The sequence below is a fragment of the Patella vulgata genome, chromosome 9 (genome assembly GCF_932274485.2).
Source record: "Patella vulgata chromosome 9, xgPatVulg1.2, whole genome shotgun sequence".
Taxonomy (NCBI): domain Eukaryota; kingdom Metazoa; phylum Mollusca; class Gastropoda; family Patellidae; genus Patella; species Patella vulgata.
This window is the reverse complement of record NC_065887.2, coordinates 2,309,265-2,327,593: the sequence shown is the minus strand read 5'-3', so window position 1 is coordinate 2,327,593 and position 18,329 is coordinate 2,309,265. Positions and strand designations below refer to the sequence as shown.

The window sequence follows — 18,329 nt, the reverse complement described above, 5'->3', positions numbered from 1 at the left end:
TGGGGATTCATCAGTAAAAACAGACTCTAGTTAAAATGATGGGGTATTCATCAGTAAAAACACTCTAGTTAAATTGATTGGAAATTTATCAGTAAAAACAGACTCTAATTAAAATGATTGGGCCTCCATCAGACTCTAGTCAAAATTATTGGGGATGAAACTTGACATGGACAGTAATCAGACAAAATTTTGATTTACTCCCAAACAGAGATGAACATGTTATTTATATAGTACATGTATGTTGTAGAAATTGTGCATCATACTTTTACATTTATAGTACTGTAGATTATTTTAAATTCAAATTTATTCATCTAATTATATTGAACATTATTTATTTCACAGTTAAACAATTGAAATTAAAACAATCGTTTCTATTGATATACTAGATGGATACCCAGCCTTGCACAGGGTCCTGCTGCCATAATTCTAACACCCAAAGTGGTAGTCCATCGCCACCGGACCTATGTTACTCCCTGGTCCGAGCTACCCCTCTACACCAAATTTCATCCTTAGGATACCTGGCTTTGCACGGGGTCATGCTGCCATAATTCTGACAACGAAAGTGGTACTGGTAGTCAATCACTACCAGGCCTATGCTCCTCCCCAGTGCGAGCTACCCCTATACACCAAATTCCAGCCACATGACAGCCCTAGTGAAGCCACCAATCCTGAACGCAAACAAACAACAGTCCCAAATATTAGAATATATAAATTTTCAGAGGTTATAAACAACCTAAACCTACCAATTTAGTTTAACCTAATCTATTGAAAAATAAACACAGAGAAATAGTCAACTTTTCTAAAGAAGCAATAAATCTTTCCCTTCAAGTAGACAGTCCTATTATTTTGAACTTTCGAGATAGGATAACTTGTTTGAAGTAGGCCCCATCTCATCCAGTGCTCTGTTTATAATGACAAAGTAGTGATTACATCAATATTTAAAACCAAACTTTAAAGCGACGAGACAATTTCAGTTAATTCAGTTGATTCTAGGGTTGTAATATACATACATCGGTAAGACACAAGAGAAAGATTATTATTTAATGTATATCTAAGTGATTGATTTTTTTAACTGATCATAATTTTTATTTATTTATGTATTTATCTATTGTAAACATATAGTATTTTATCTCGAGACATGGAGATTGTTAGAATTATAACACGGTACACTAATACCTTGTTTATATCAACAATAATACTTGTACCTTTGCGTTACAGCTAGCATTACCTTTATAGCTATTTGTCTGTCCAACCTCATAGGTTCTCTCTGGGTCCTCTGGTTTCATCCCACTGCCAAAGACCCCTAGCTACGCGCAAGCGAATTATTGAAATAAAATTGAACCATATGTTATTCCCGAAATGGCCTAATTTGTGTCAAGTGGACGTTAAACTCCATTTTTATCTCTCTCTTAAAGCTATTTGTACTTGCATGAGGATAAACCAGATATCTGGACACTAGCCTGACAAATTTATGCCTGTTCATCCATCATATTTCTACCTGTATGTATTTAGTTTACCTGTATAATTGTATATATTTACTGTCGGTTGGTCATGTTACGACCTGTATGTATCAATGTTACCTGTATAATTATATATATTTACTGTCGATCGGTCATGTTACGACCTGTAGGTATCAATGTTACCTGTATAATTATATATATTTATCGTCAGTTCATCGGTCGGTCAAGTTTACCTGTGTAATTGTATACATTTGCTGGTCTGTTGATATTATGATTATTTGTGATTTTTGTTAATTTGCTTATGTAATAAATGTCTATTCAGAAAAATGGATTTCATTTCTAACTATTTATAATTACTTACAAGAAATGTTAAAATCTTATACCCATGATTGTTCGTGTGATTATTAGCTGTGAGGTCTTGGGTCGGCTCCCGAGGTTGAGTGAGAAACTTCCTCAAGATATTCTGGCATGATTCCCCATTTTAGTGGATAAGAATGAAGGGCCTTGCGAGGACCATGTCTAGTCGTTCATATGGTAAAAAAAAAGAGATCCTGTGTATGGGAAATAAGAGTAGTGATATCACAATGTAGGATGTTTGTCCATCTTCATTAGCCTAGTTGGAGCAGAACAGGAGAGGACAGTAAACCCCACTTTATTTCATGTCATGGTATCATCTAGTGAATGATCAACAGACATGTCACAGTATCATCTAGTGAATGATCAACAGATATGTCACGGTATCATCTAGTGAATGATCAACAGACATGTCAGTTAAACACTGCAGTTAAACATCAGCATGATATTCTCACCCCAAACCAAGTTAAGCGGGGACATAGATGGGCATGTCCATGAATTTGAGCAGAGGATGGTCTGGGTGGAGACAACGTCATGTTTGGGGTGAGGATTACTCAAGAATTTTATAAAATCAGAAACTCTGGGACAATATTCCTGGTCATTTAGGTGCATATACATGTAAAGGATTAGAGAGTGGATTGAGGCTAAAATGGCACCAATATGCTTCCAAAGTTTGTTTGTTCAATATAACGAGGGGAGAATCAAGACACGTGTGAGAAAATGAAATGGGTTCCATCCATCTGTCCCATTTCAAGATATCTTCATGAACATAATTACACAAATCAACATATTATAGTAGTTGTTTTCTAATTAGAAATTTGAAACACATCTCATAAACCCTTCAAGATATCTTTATGAAACTTTGTACACACATCAGCCCTTTATGCTAATTGCTAAGTAGAAACTTCTCAGTTGGCTTAAATTTTATTTTGTTTTTGTTGCATAATTATTATTCTGGAACAGTTATCAGAAACTGGAGCCATGGTGGCTCAGTGAGTAAGACATTGACTCTCTAACTTGGAGGTCCTGTGTTGGATCCTTGAGTTGGTCGAGAATTTCATCAGGATTTTCCAGTGTGGTTCCCCGTTGTTAGTCATGCAGGACAGAGGGCCTGGTAAGGGACAGCTGTTTATAGTTTACATGTGTCGAAAAACTGAGGTCCCGTGAACACATTGGCGTGCACGTAAAAGAACCTCGGTAGTTGGAATTTGAAATTAAAGTAGACCAGGTAAAATATCCCTTGTAACACACTGTATGGTGTATGCCTGTCTTCCTTAGTCCAGTCAGAGTAGAACACTAGGATGTTAAACCACATTTCATTTTATTTCATTTATCAGAAACTGTTTGAGATCTATATCTTGTTTTTTTTTTAAAGCTTCAAGATATCCAGATTTATGAATCAGTGGAGGAGGACGAGCGGCGATTTGAAATTTGGTATGCGGAGCCAACTTCGGAGAAATTAACATTCCAAACACGAAGCGTTTATGCTAAACAAGCTTGGGTTCGGGATATCAGAGAAGCTTTAGTTAATTTGGGTGAGTAGATACAGTGAGCATAACAAGAAACATTAATGTTTATGATCCTTGAGTGAATAAATCGAAAATTGCCAAAGAATTTTAATTTTGAGATCTTCAGAGGTCCTGTTGAGTGGCAACTTGAGCATCATGGGCAGTTTTCCTAACTTCAAAGGGGGTGTTGGGTGGCTGAATGGTTAATGCGTCCACGTGGATCATAAGGTCTGTGGCATGGTTTCAGTTCCCCACTTGTACGTGACAAGGAGTAGAGTCGCCTGTCCAACCTTGTGGGTTTTCTCTGGGTCCTCCAGTTTCCTCCCAAAGCTAAAGACCCCTACACATGAGTGACTTATTGAAATTCCGAAATGACCTAGATTGTTTTGAGTGGACGTTAAACCTCATTTCTTTCTCTCTGAATTTATGATTTCTTAGTCTTAGTTAATCTGAGACGTATCTCTGATCAAAGGGAAATAACTACATATAACAAACTAAAACTCTTCATCTCTTTGCTTGAATTAGATACAAGATATTCAAATTGATGAAATTGACAAATAGACAATGATGATATGAAATTGAGAAGAAGAAATAATAGTTTTGTTTCAGTCCTAAATAATGAAACACAATTTAACTTCAGACTGCCTTGGTTTCCTCCCACTGCTAAAGAACCCTACATGCAAGCGAGCTTTTGAAATAAAATTGTGTCGTATGTTAGTACCATTGACTAACCCAGTTTATTTTGAGAAGATGTTCAACCTCATTTCTCTCTTTCTCTCAGAGGGGGTTGGGTGGTCGAGTGCTTAATGCATCATACGGTCTGTCATTGAGCCAAGTGGTGTGGATTTGATTCCTCGTGGAGATACAGTCTCCTCCAACTGCTAAAAAACTCTACGCGCAAATGAATTATTGAAATAAAATTGAACCATATGTTAGTCCCAAAATGTCATAGTTTGTGTCAAATGTAGGTTAAACCCCATCTCTCTCTCTGTCTCTCTCTTTCTCTCTCTCTCTCTCTCATATGAGAGAAACATGCTTTATCAGTCTGATAATTGTTGTTGATTTTAGGTATAAAAGAGACAGATATTATGGCCGAACGTCGAATCAAGAAACAAACTAGTCCTCCCCCACCTTCAACTCCACGTAAAAAGTCTGAGAGTAGCGCTAGCAGTAGTAAACTTGATGATGTTGATCAACAGAGTGGCTCCGAATCAGATCGTACAATTAAATCAGACGGTAGGTACAAATATTCTATAGTTTTACCCGTTACAACTTGGTGTTCAATGCCAGTTTTGACCTCGGAAATTAATTGTGAGCTTGGCAAGGGACAACATAAAGTCGTTCGGATGGGACGAAAAAACTGATGCCCTGTGTACACATGGTCATGCACAAAAAGAACCCATGGCAGTAGCACCACTGTCCGGGCAAAATTTCCCTCTTAGCCCTCTGCATGGATGTTAAACCTCATTTCGTGTTATTTTGTTTTAGATTACCAGTCTTTAACATCGTATGACAGTGATTATAATACAGATATCAGTAGTTATCATACGGCACCAGAGTTTGAGGATGGAACATCACGACCCATATTTAAACGGAGACCAAAGAAAACTGTATGTAGTGGTAAGAACAATTTAACTATTCTTTCTATTGTTGAAGTTTACATATACCACAAAAAACATTTTGAGCTTTACACATTCATTGAGCTTTACTCGTTACATATTCATTGAGCGTTACACATGACACATTCATTGAGCTTTACACATGGCACATTCATTGAGCTTTATGCATGGCACATTCATTGAGCTTTATGCATGGCACATTCATTGAGCTTTTCATGTGACACATTCACTGAGCTTTACACATGACACATTCATTGAGCTTTACACATGACACATTCATTGAGCTTTTCATATGACACATTCATTGAGCTTTACACGTGACACATTCATTGAGCTTTACACACAGCACATTCATTGAGCTTTACACATGGCACATTCATTGAGCTTTATGCATGGCACATTCATTGAGCTTTACACATGACACATCCATGGAACTTTACACATGACACATCCATGGAACTTTACACATTCATTGAGCTTTACACATAACACTCATTGAGCTTTACACATGATACATTCATTGCGCTTTACACGTGACACATTCATCGAGCTTTTCATATGACACATTCATCAAGCTTTACACATGACACATTCATTGAGCTTTACATGTGACACATTCATTGAGCTTTTCGCATGAAACATTCATTAAACTTTACACATGACACATTCATTGAGTTTTGCACATGACATATTTATTGAGCTCAACACATGACACATTCATTGAGATTTGAACATGGGATGTTGAACATTACACATGAGAGATTGAGCTTTAAGCATTGTACATTAAACATTGAACATTACACATTTTGAACATTAAACATTTTGAACATTAAACATTTTGAACATTACACATAATGTATTGGATTTTACAGATTGGACATTACACATATACATTGAACTTTACGCATTGTACATTTCACATTTTGAACATTCCACATAACACATTGAATATTGAACATGACACACTGAACATTGCTTATGTAACAGGACACACTGAACATTACAATGCTACATTGGTATTTGTACATCACACAATAAGGTACATTTAATAAATTAAGCAGATGACAGTTTTACCCTTTATGACAGTTTTACCTAGATTGAGTTGATTTTAAACTGTTAAACTAGTACTCACTAGTATTTATTTATTTGAAGAACTAACCTGACTCTTTTTACGGTCCATTTCCTTATTATGGGCAGCATATACCTAAAACAGAAAAATAAAATTCTAAAATTAACAAGAATTCTTTAATGCTGTCAAAGTTAAAAAAAACCGATAGTGCTGGCCTTCAGTAAAGGTATTACAGCTATATCAGACTCAATACAGCTGGTTTGAGGACATCTGAAGTCCATCGCTTAACTCAGTCAACTTGAGTATACCGCACAACTCTTTTCTGCTAAATTGATTGGGGTCGAGCACACATACAAGATTTTCATCAATATTTCAACGACACAATTTCTTCCTTCTTTTTTTCCCTCTTTATTTTTGAATTGTATTTGATTTCGCTTACCTGATCCAATAGGAATAAGCTGATTCCATGTGACACACCACGGTCTTGTTATGGATTCATCTTAGGTGTGGTATCATGCAGTGGATGTTTACATCCTTTTGGAATATTCCATTTGAGACCCAGGCGGTAGCGATAGGCAGAACATATCACCTTTCCATCTAGAATTGACGAATTAAGATCAAAATTTTCACTTGATCAAGAAATCAGCTCTCATTCGGTTCTCTCAACACTTATTGCTATGCAATAAGTGGGCCTTAATATCCTTAGTACACTCTTTCAATTGTATGATGTGATTTTCTAGCTCATATCCGGGATATTTACCACATTCTATGGCCAAAAATGAAGGGAAAACTCAATTTTCTGCGGTCTCGGGCGTGGCCATCTTGAATTGGATATCAATTCTCTTCAAAGAGACCAGTTTTGCTCGAGGTTTACTGCTGCTGCCAGTGAGCATGGGCGAATGATTTGGTGAAGAAACAGAGAAAGCTGGCTTACCCTGAATGAAAGTAGTTGGCCATTTCATAGAGAATCAGAGATTTACAATAGGGAAAATTCACCAACTTTGACTAATAATTTCGCATTGAATGAAAAGAGGTGACAGAGATTTTATTTCTTATACCAATAGAGGGTGTCGAGCTGTGCATAAAACCATTTCGATATTATTACCTTCCCCCCACATCATAGAAAATAGGGCTTATCTTCGAAGGTGTATATTTTCTATTTTATTCGCCATATGTTACAATTTTGCTGACCATTACTCCCAGAGAATAGATGCGACTTTATAGTCTTCACATTGGGGCACAGGAAGACCCCCACTAACATCACCAACCACCAACATTTTCATCCAAACCCTAGACTCGCCAGAATAGGTGGCTGAAAATTGACCAGTTGGAAATAGATATAAGAGTATGCTGTAGTGTAGCTGTCCAGATAAAATTACACCGCATTACATATAACATGTCTATTTTCAATAGCATGGTTGGTGTGCACATTTATCATGTTTTACTAAATGTGAATCTGGGTGGGGGCCTTTAAAATCAAATCAAAGTTAAAGTCAATTCAATGACAGAATTTAGGATCCAAGCGACCGCACACATTAAAACCATTCGGCCACCCACCCTTCCCCCCATGTGAATAAGAAAAAACATTCCTTGGCATTGACTTGTGTTTTAAAGGGCATATAACTCCATTCTCTGGAATCCCGAACTAGACAAAAATGTATATAACATGATTTATTTTCAATTTTCAAAAGATTATTATAGCTTCTATTCACTTTTGTTCGTTGAAATATGTAAACAATCCAAATTGAATGCTTAGTCCATTATACACATTTTTTATTGTTATTTTATCTTTATGTATCGACCGTAACTAATGAATTCTGCCTTGTCTTGTAGGATATCTTTTTCTTTGTTCATTACAAATGGCATTCATATCAATAGAATACGTGTACTCATATATATATAGGTCTTAAATAGAGGGGTCCGTCTTCATTAGCCCAGTTCGGAGCAGAACAGTAGGACGTTAAACCCCATTTCATTTCGTAAATAGAGGATATTATCCCATATTTTCATGGCAAGATAACATCAATACCCACTGCTTAAGACCCCTACGAGCAAGCGAATTATTGAAATAAAATTGAACAATATGTTGGTCCCAAAATAACATAGTTTGTATCACATGGACATTCAACTCTCTCTCTCTCTCTCTCTCTCTCTCTCTCGCTTTAATACAGTAGTTTATATGGTGAACAGTGTTTATCTGTAGGTGGAATCCAATCTGAGTGTTATCATCACCGTTCTGACTCATTACCACCTCCAACCCATAGCCAAAATATTTTATTTATAAATCTAGAGTACAGGTATTTATATATACATCATCTAGTCAGTGTAGCCTTGTAACTAACACTCTTGTAGCTAACACATGGAGGAGCGATAATAAAAATAACTCACAATATTTCGTGGTGTGGTTTTTCGGATTATTAATTAAGACATTACTGGCAACAATTAAGGTAGGTCTAGATGGATTACTTTGGAACTTTTGTCTGTGATATTGCATTTTACATAAATTTTTGGATTATGGTGGTTAGCTCATACTTTGTCGTGTGTATTTTTTTTCGGATTAATAATTAAGACATTACTGGCAACAAGGTAGGTCTACAGGGATGTGTTTGGAACTTTCTTCTGTGTAAATGCATTGTAAATAAATTTGTTTAGGATTATTGTGGTTAAGTGGTTAGGTGACTGGACGAAAACTAAGCTTGTGGTGGTTAGGGGAATGGACAGCAACTAAATATACTGTCTTCTGATATATTATATCGGCATCCTGGAAACCCAAGACTGCTCTAATATTAAGACAAATTTCTATCCATCCCACAACATGTCTTAATGACGTGATTTCACTGTACAGGGTCGTGGTAGTTAGGAGACGCGACAAGCACAGCTCAGAACTGTCGAGTTTGTGTGGTAAGGAATTCTTAACTTGACAAAAACTACTATCTCATCTGTATTAAGTTCCTGGCATGGAAAGACAACAAATAAGGTTGTTAAATCTACTTGTCATGGATAATACCCATATGGTTCACCGGACAATTAATTGGGTCTAATTGTTCGAACTGTGTGAAAATTCATATTGTACCTAGATAATGTCTTTTGATTACTTTGACAAAGTGGAAAAAAATTACTCCCCACATTGAAGACTTGAAGACGTAATCTTAGAATCTTGGAATCAAAAACTGAGGTCCTGCATGGCAGCACGAAACCAAATAAGATTTATTGATTATAATCCTTTTTGGATTGTAAACATAATGTTTGTTGTCTATTATCTAGAGGTCTTGACTGGAATATTGTACTTTTTAACTTAACAGTTTGCGACAAATATCCACAGTGTTCAATTTTGTAACAAAAACAGGAACTTTAGGGCCGAAAAGTAAGACATTAAACCCCATATTTTATACCTAATGACAGTAGAGATTTTAAAGTTTATAGTATTTTATGGCAGGTGATTTGTTTATTATGTTGTTGTACCTGTTGTTTATCTGTCAGGTATATATATAGGTATGTACAGGTATATCTATTGTTTACCTGACAGGTATATATATATATGTGTGTACAGGTGTTCCTGATTAATACCAGTTAGTTTGAACTGATCAGTTTGACCTACTTGCATCATACCAACAACATATTGAATACATTTTACTTTTATTTATAATACCAATATCATCTTTACTCCAATAATTATAACAAAAATTGTAATTCTTCTTAATATCTGTTCCATTCAAGTCTCTAAAAATCATACAATACGTAAATAGGTCTTCTTAATATTCGATCCTTTCAAATCTCTAAACATCATTAGAAGGATCTTGAATCCTTTGCAAACTATAATAGTGTGAAAGTTGGATAGGTAAATGGAGCGTCAGACCAAAACTGGTTCAATTCTCGTCTGTATTTATAAAAACTTGACAACTTGTAACCATTTAACGTTAAAGCCCATTTCATTTCATTTCATTTGAATCCAGGCCAGGATATTTTGATTTATTTGATGAATATTTGAAAAGTTTATAGATACTGAAGAGAATTGAACTATTGTTGGACTCATATTCCATTTTCGAGAAATTCAACTTTCACAATATTGTGGTCTGCAAGGATTCAGAATCTCTCAAATGGTAATCAGTGACCTTACATATATTTGACAGATAACAGTTGTCATTGTTTCTGATCAATTTCGGGGGGTTGGATGGCCGAATGGTTAGCACATGCGCGCTGTATCATAAGGTCTGTCATTGAGTCAAATGGTGTAGTTTCTATTCCCCGGTTGTACGTAACAAGAAGTAGGGTCACCTGTCCAATCTCATGGATTTTCTCCGTTTTCCTCTGGTTTCCTCCCACTGCTAAAGACCTCTACCCGCAAGCGAATTATAGAAATAAAATTAAACCATATGTTAGTCCCGAAATGACCTAGTTTGTGTTGAGTAGATGTTAAACCCCCCCTCTCTCTTTCTCTCTCTATCTCTCTCTCTCTCTCTTTCTGATCAATTTCTTGCAAATATTATTCAGAGATATTTACAACAGTAGAATATTTGAAAACGTCGTTCACCACCTGTTAAACACTGTTATCCTGTTATATTTTTAGCAGAAGGAATTTCAATGGCATGGTTCCAAGTTAACAATATGTAGGAAGCTGATGTTTTGAAGAGAGTCTGAGATACTTTAAGATTTAATCATTTAGTATAAAATTAGATTCTGATATATCGGTGTTAACATGGTCTTATCCTTCATGACGGTTAATAACGTTCACGTATTCTCACTAAAATATGTTTAATCAGTTGTGTACCATCCCAGAATCTTAGAATAATAAGAATGTTTCTCAAATTATTATAGAAAGAAAGAGAGAGAGAGAATTGGGCTTTAACGTACACTCAACACATACTAATGGTTTAATTTTATTTTAATTAAAATACTTGCACGTAAGGGTATATAGCTGTCAGAGGAAATCGGACGACCTGGAGAAAACCTGCAAGGTTGGACAAGGTCACTCTTCTCCTTGTCATGTACATACAGGGAATCGACACAACCTCACTTCATTCAATGACAGACCTTGTGATCTAATGTAAACGTTAAACCATTTATCCACCCACCCCCTCAAATTATCATACCTGGCAATTATACCCATGGTTCTTTTGGTTTAAGATTCGGTTTAAATGTTAGCAATATAAATACGATCCTTCGAAAATATTGAAATGGTAGCCAAAAAAGCTTCTTTCCATGCCAAATTCTCTCTGATTCTTTTAATTGTTTTGGTTGAAGTTAAATGTTTAAAATGGTAGCTAGGAAGACTTCTCTCCATGCCAAATTCTCTGTCTTAGTACGTAGACTTATATTATCACAGTAGACTTATATTATCACAGTAAGAACAAATAATGAGGAGGATATATGAAAATGATCTCCGGAGATGAACACGTTGTGGGGATGGAACCAGGTTTAACATTTTAACAGGAACAGGAACAATTAGTTGGGATAAATATCACAAGAACATATCATTGGAATGATGTTATTTCAGAAACACACCATTTAATTTAAACTGTTCAGAGATCTTTTGAATTCACTCCAGTGTGTACATGGGGGAGATCTTTGTTTCGTCTTATCCGAACACCTCGGTAACTTTCATAGTAACTACCACTAACAAATTGTGTGTTTCATTCGAACGATCTGTAGTGTATGGTCTCAAGTGAGATCAAGGGCGTGGATTTGTCATAACTTTTGGGGTGGACGGACGAACCCTGGAACCTTTCATTACCAAACCAAAATAATAATTACGAACAGTTTACCAGTGTTAATTTCGATGAAAGCTGTAACTAGGAGTAGTATGATGACGATATGGTAAAATTGACTATCTACAATTAAGGAGGAAGATATCGTGAAGATGAATTACTGTGGCGAGACCCAATTAAGGCAGTGGTTAGATAGCCTTCAGAACAGGACATTCATGTGGATATAAACCTGAAAATCTGTCCTGGCGATCAAAATCATGGGGGGGAAAGAGACCTATTCATCCCCCCCTTTCGATTCTATTCCCCCCTAAATCCACGCCCATGAGTGAGATTAAACTGGTCTGTACTGTATGGCCCCAAGTGAGAATATGACCGTTTGTACTGTACGGCCGGCCCAAGTGAGAATTTGACCGGTCTGTACTCTGTACTGTGCGGCTCCGAGACGATGATAAATTAATTTAAAGGCAAAAAATCATATAAATAAACTACTGATATTTCATAATTAATGAAGCAGAACTGCAAACATATGTTGTGTTTGTGGGTAGGTGTTGATATTAAATCAACTAACACTTTGCCAAATATATCATAAACAGACTGAATTCAAATATCACATTTCTGACACTTCATTTTGATAATTTCACAACAAGGTCACATCATGGGGATAATGTCACAACAAGGTCACATCATGGGGATAATGTTACAACACAGCACACAACATGGGGATAATGTCACAACATGGCACAAAACATGGGGATAATGTCACAACACAGAACACATCATAGGGATAATGTCACAACATTGATAATGTTTAAAAAGACTGTATTGTATACACTACCACACACTTCATGTGTACTAAAAATGTAACATGCTAATGTAAATTGTGCTTTCTTGTGTATATTTCTAGCTTATGTACAAATTCAGCATTTGGCAATCTTGTTGTAAATAACATAAATTTAAGACTAAAATGACCCCCCAAAACTATGTAAAACCGTTCATTTCTATCAGGACTCCTGGAGGCCTACCGTACTTGCAGGACTCCTTCTCAGCCCATTCCTGATTTGTTTATTTATTGTGGATGAAAGATATTGAAATTTTGAAAACCTGTGTTTATATTTTTTTATAGAGGGTAGTGCTGTTAAACTAGAGTGTATAGTTGGTGGTCTTCCGTTACCTACAGTCGTCTGGCAGAAAGATAACGAAATCGTCGAGGAATCAGACACTTGTACTATCGTTACTGAGGGGGAGACAACCACTCTACACCTTGAGAATATCGATAAATCGCAAGCCGGACAGTATTCAGTTAAAGCTACAAATAAAAATGCAACTATCATTTGTTCCGCTGATCTCTTGGTGTTAGAAGGTAAGCAATCATTTTTATACCATCTTCTATTCATATTTCATGTGGCATATAGCATTAGTATTACACAATGTTTTTTGGGGGATATATTCCTCCTTATTGTTAGTTTTCATTTTTGAGTAAAGTCTCCATGACTACAGGCCTAGCTGGGACTTGCAGCGGAGTGGACACTTACGTCTAGTCCCCGGATCCATTCACTTAATCTGATATGTAGGTTTGTTTGTGATTTCTGCGTATTGTGTCTTTTCTAGAGATTTGTTTTGTGTAATTGTGTGTGGTGCAGTCCACCTGCACTTACTATTAGATTAGGCCACCCCATTATTTGGAAGGGAGCCACAGTGAGTAAGACGTTGCAGCAAGACTGACATGCTCTCGTCGATCTGAGTCATTCGGATGGGACAAACAAATAGAGGTCTATGTTTGTATACACATAGGGATTATTCGGTGAGTTTAGCCCTTGTCAGTGGCGCAGGTTGGAGGGTCTGGAAAAAATGTTTTCTTTGATCTGAGTAATTTGGATGGGACAAAAAATTGAGGTTTATGTTTGTACCATATGCACATTGGCATGGATGTAAGAGGAACCCATCATATCTATAATATGATGATTGTTTCACCACCAAAACAACAAAATATTTGTCATTCCATTTTATACTGCTCCACCCAACTTTAAATTAATCATACATCTGTACGTATGTGTTATTTTAATTGTGGTTGGGTAAGGGATATTTTGTTGTTTATTTCTTGCAATGTCTGTGTAGTTTGTCTTGTCCAGAGGTTTTTCTCATCGGTTATGTTTTGGGTTTAGTTTGGTTCTCCTGTATATTTCTTTTAGACGTATGTAGAAAAACTGAAAGTAGAATTTGACCTTTGTTGAACTCTGTAACATGCTATATGAATGATGGGAATGATGTTATTTACATTAACATTGCCGATACATGAACATGAATGTAGTGCATGTCGACCATGCGGTTGTTAAATTCATTAGACCATATTTTACAGCATATATTTAAGTAGAGAAACACTATCGTGTTGGTGATCTTTACTATCTGATTATAATACAGATCTATATTTCCTTTTGGTTTTTTTTTAAACTTTCGATAGCCTACACTACATGTAGATCTGACCAGTTGTACTGGGAGGTTGCGTCAGGGGTTGTACGAGTGACTTTTGACCCTACGATGTCAGACATTCATTAATCAATTGGCGTTGATGTTTCTAGAGTTTTACCCCGCACAGTTCCGTGCAGAGCATGCCAAGAACTCGCCGTACGTGTAACAGACCGTTTCGTTGGCTATAGTTCCTCACATCAACAAGAACGCCTGTTATATAACAACTCTTCCAGATTCTAGTGTAGTAAAGACAAGTAAAATGAAAGTTTGAACTATAAAAAACGAAACGAAATTGGATCTGTGTTTTAATCAGATTGGTTATATACACGGTTTCAATTTTTAATTTAATGTAAATTTTCTATGCAACTACGTCAATTAAGCCTCAATAAGGCCACTGGCTAACAGTCATTTTCTTGAATTAAATTTAACGAAAACAAGAACTGAAAGATGTTGTTTAGATCGTAATCTGATTAGTAGTGAATTGGTTGATTATGTTAATGACTTTGTAGTTTGTATGGTCTATAGTTTTGGTACTCATTTGGACCTATTATTTATACTATAGTAGTTTAATATGGTCTATAGTTTTGGTACTTGTTTGGACCTATTATTTATACTATAGTAGTTTAATATGGTCTATAGTTTTGGTACTTGTTTGGACCTATTATTTATTAATAATACATTTAAATAGCGCATCTTTAACTAAATTGATAATATGAGAGCTTAACAATAACAAAGTAAAAAGAGTTTTCAAATGCGATTTCAAATGTAATAAGGGCTTGTGATCTTGGACAAAAATAAAGTAATTTTTTTAAGAACAGTGGTATAGTCCATCATAGGAGGAAATTCTGGCGGACTCAAAATAGTAAATTATCTGTAGAAGACCTTAATATTGCTCATCAGACCATGGATTTGTATTAATTTGGACCAATAATAAGTTGATTAGTGATTTAGCCCCACCCCTCCCTCAATTTTTGGTTATAAAGTTATCCTATATTAATCCACACCCCCTCCTTCAATTTCTGGTTATAAAGTTATCCTATATTAATCCACACGGGATGTTAGTCTACGTAATCACTAGAAGACCGTGTCTTGCTCATTAGAGCATATTTTTGTATTAATTCACACGACCCCTTCTATAGAACTGCGAAGTTCTACTACATTAAAGGGTGGGTTCGATGGCCGAATGAATAGCAGGTGCGCGCTGTATCATTGATTCAGCTGGCGTGGTTTTGATTCCCTAGCTGGTTGTACGTGACAAGGAGTAGGGTCGCCTGTTCAACCTCTTGGGTTTTCTCTGGGTCCTCCCACTGCTAAAGACCCCTATGCGCAAGTGAATTATTGAAATAAAATTGAACCATGTGTTAGTACCGAAATGACCTAGTTTGTGTCGAGTGAATGTTAAATCCTATTATTCTCTATACATTAATAGACTATATGGCTACTGGGTAATACCAGATGTTGTCTATATATAACTGGACCATGATGATGGGATGACTGGCTGGCATCAGTCTGTATTTACTATCTAAACTTCTACATACATGTAACTTGACACTTGAAACTAATCAGTACTTGGCACACTCCATCTACAAGTTGGAGGCTTTCTATCTTCCCACACAACTTCTTGACTTATGTTTAGGATTCTATCATGTGAAATGTTTATTCATTTTCTTCTCTCGGAATATCAAATCATAAATTATAAGGTAGGCCTACTAAATTATTAATTTAAGGTACTGGTAGTTTTGTTTTATTTTAACTGTGTTGTATATGTAAAGAACATAGAAATACAGCTATAAGCATGGACCTTATTATAATAATACATGTATTAAGTTATTGTATACATCTGACAAGGTTTCTACTTCACCTGGAATATCAAATCATAAATTATAAAGGTACTGACTGTTGCCTTATTTTAAGTGTTGTATATATGTAAGGTTGGCTTTGTGCAGAGATCTAGAAATTAGTATAAGTTATTATACTCATCTTACAACTTCTACTACAAGTCTTGTGTTAAGATGTGCTATGTTTGTGTTTATATATAAGTTTTGTGGGACAATGTGGCTGAACAGTATAACATGTGTGCATTATGCATAAGGTCTGTCATTGAGTCAAGTGGAGTGGTTTTGATTCCCCGCTTGTATGTGACAAAGAGTAGGGTCGCCTGTACAATTGGGTTTTCTCCCTGTCCTCCATGGCCACTGGATTCATTCAATTGATTTGATTTTATTTCGTGAAATGGCATTTTTTAGTTTGTGTCTTGTCAGCAGATTTGTCTTATTGGTTTCGTTTGTGTGTAGTGTGGTCCTCCTGCACTAATAACACCATTACACATTTGGCATCCATTTTAACATTGAACAATTAACTCCATCTTCATTAGCCCAGTCGATGCAGAACAGCAGGATGTAAAACCCTATTTGATTTCTAAACGTCAAACATACCTGATTATATAGTAGTCTTTTATCAATGTTTTTAATATGGAATCATGAATTATCAGGAAGGGTATCTGAAGATTTGGTGCTGGTGTTTATTGTGAATATTGAATTAGAAATTATGAGGTAGGCTATTTGAAGATTTGGAATCATGAATGATTAAGAAGGTTACTTATTGATTTGAAATCATGAATTATAAGGTAGATATGCTACCTTTAGTTTTGAGGTGTATATTTTTCTCAGTAATATGATATTTGATTTTACCATGTTGTGATATGTTTGGCACACTACAGTTGATATTATACCAACAAGTTTTCATACAACATATGGTGGCAGTTCTGCTTAATTAATTATTAAATATCAGTAGGTTATGAATATGATTTTTTGCCTTTCACCAATTTGCTGTACAGTTTCTCATCTTCACACCTTGGGCAAAATTCTGAACCTAATCCTTTTTATATGCCCACCTTGAAATGTGGTCGTATACTGTCATCACCCCCGTCGGTCCGTCTGTCTGACATCCACAATTTCTTGTGGACACTCTAAGAGGCTAAAGTTAATATCTGATTGCTAAATTAATACACAGTGTTTAAGGATATGAGACAAAGAAACTTATTGATTTCAGATAATTACTGCCACAGTTATGGCCCTTGATTATTTGAGAATTCTAGTGGACATGCTAGAGGCTAAAATTAATATAAATTTATACACAGTGTTATCTATTGATTTCTGATAATTACTTCATGGGTTGTTACTCGTTAACAGATTTTAGTGTGTTGTAAATGTTTTCATTACTGACAATAGATAAAAATATGTGACAACCCTTGTTGACAGCTTAGACATTTTAGTTGCTGTGGGCATATGATTCATTGCCTGGCAACCTGTCTTTATCTGTGCCATATGAACAACTTCTTGTACTTATATCATATGTCTTGTTGGCCAGAATTCCATAATTTATCTGTATTTATATCTACCCAGTTCTTCTATCCAGAGTGAATATTTATTGTAGGCTATCTGTTTTGTATCTCCAAGTTTTTATAATTAAATAATTCTGTTGGCTATAAAATGAGATTTGGTGGTAATTGGTTTACTGATATATGAAACATATTGCTAACATGTTCTCGTATATGTTTTACTATTATAATTAGTGCTTGCATTTATGGAGTGTAAATTATGGTCTGTTCTGTCATCTTGTATTCTGGAGTGATTGAACATATGGTTGTAATTTACTATATTTATCTGTCTGTTAATATATCAAGGGTTGTAGAATTATAGTTGAATAAAGATTGACTACATGTTAGTCCTGAAATGATCTACCGGTAGATAATGGATGTTAAACCCCATTCCTCTCTTGCACAAGATTTAAAACCCTTTCCACTAGTATTATACAGGCTATACTATATACTGGAAAACAATGGGAAAACAACCGGAAAACACTGGAAAACACCATGTTATACTGAATACCGGAAAACACCGGAAAAACACTAAATACCGGAAAACACACTAAATACCGGAAAACAGGCTCCCGGTTACCTATTTAGGGTGCCAGTCTCCGGGTTACCTATTTAGGGTAGTTTCTGGTATTTATTGTGCTTTCCGGTATTTAGTGTTTTTCCGGTGTTTTCCGGTATTCAGTATAAAATGGTGTTTTCCGGTGTTTTCCGGTATATAGTATTGCCGGTATTATACACTATTCTGTGGGGTTTGGTGGACGAATGGTTA

The 18,329-nt window shown here is 35.8% G+C and overlaps 1 long non-coding RNA gene across 1 annotated transcript; it reads left to right on the top strand.

Moving 5' to 3' along the window:
• Nucleotides 1-3,267: 3,267 nt before the first annotated feature.
• On the top strand, nt 3,268-4,919 carry LOC130014388 (uncharacterized). Its single transcript, XR_008789387.1, has 3 exons — nt 3,268-3,349; nt 4,391-4,558; nt 4,811-4,919. It is a non-coding gene; the product is annotated as an uncharacterized LOC130014388 (long non-coding RNA).
• The last annotated feature ends 13,410 nt before the right edge of the window (nt 4,920-18,329 follow it).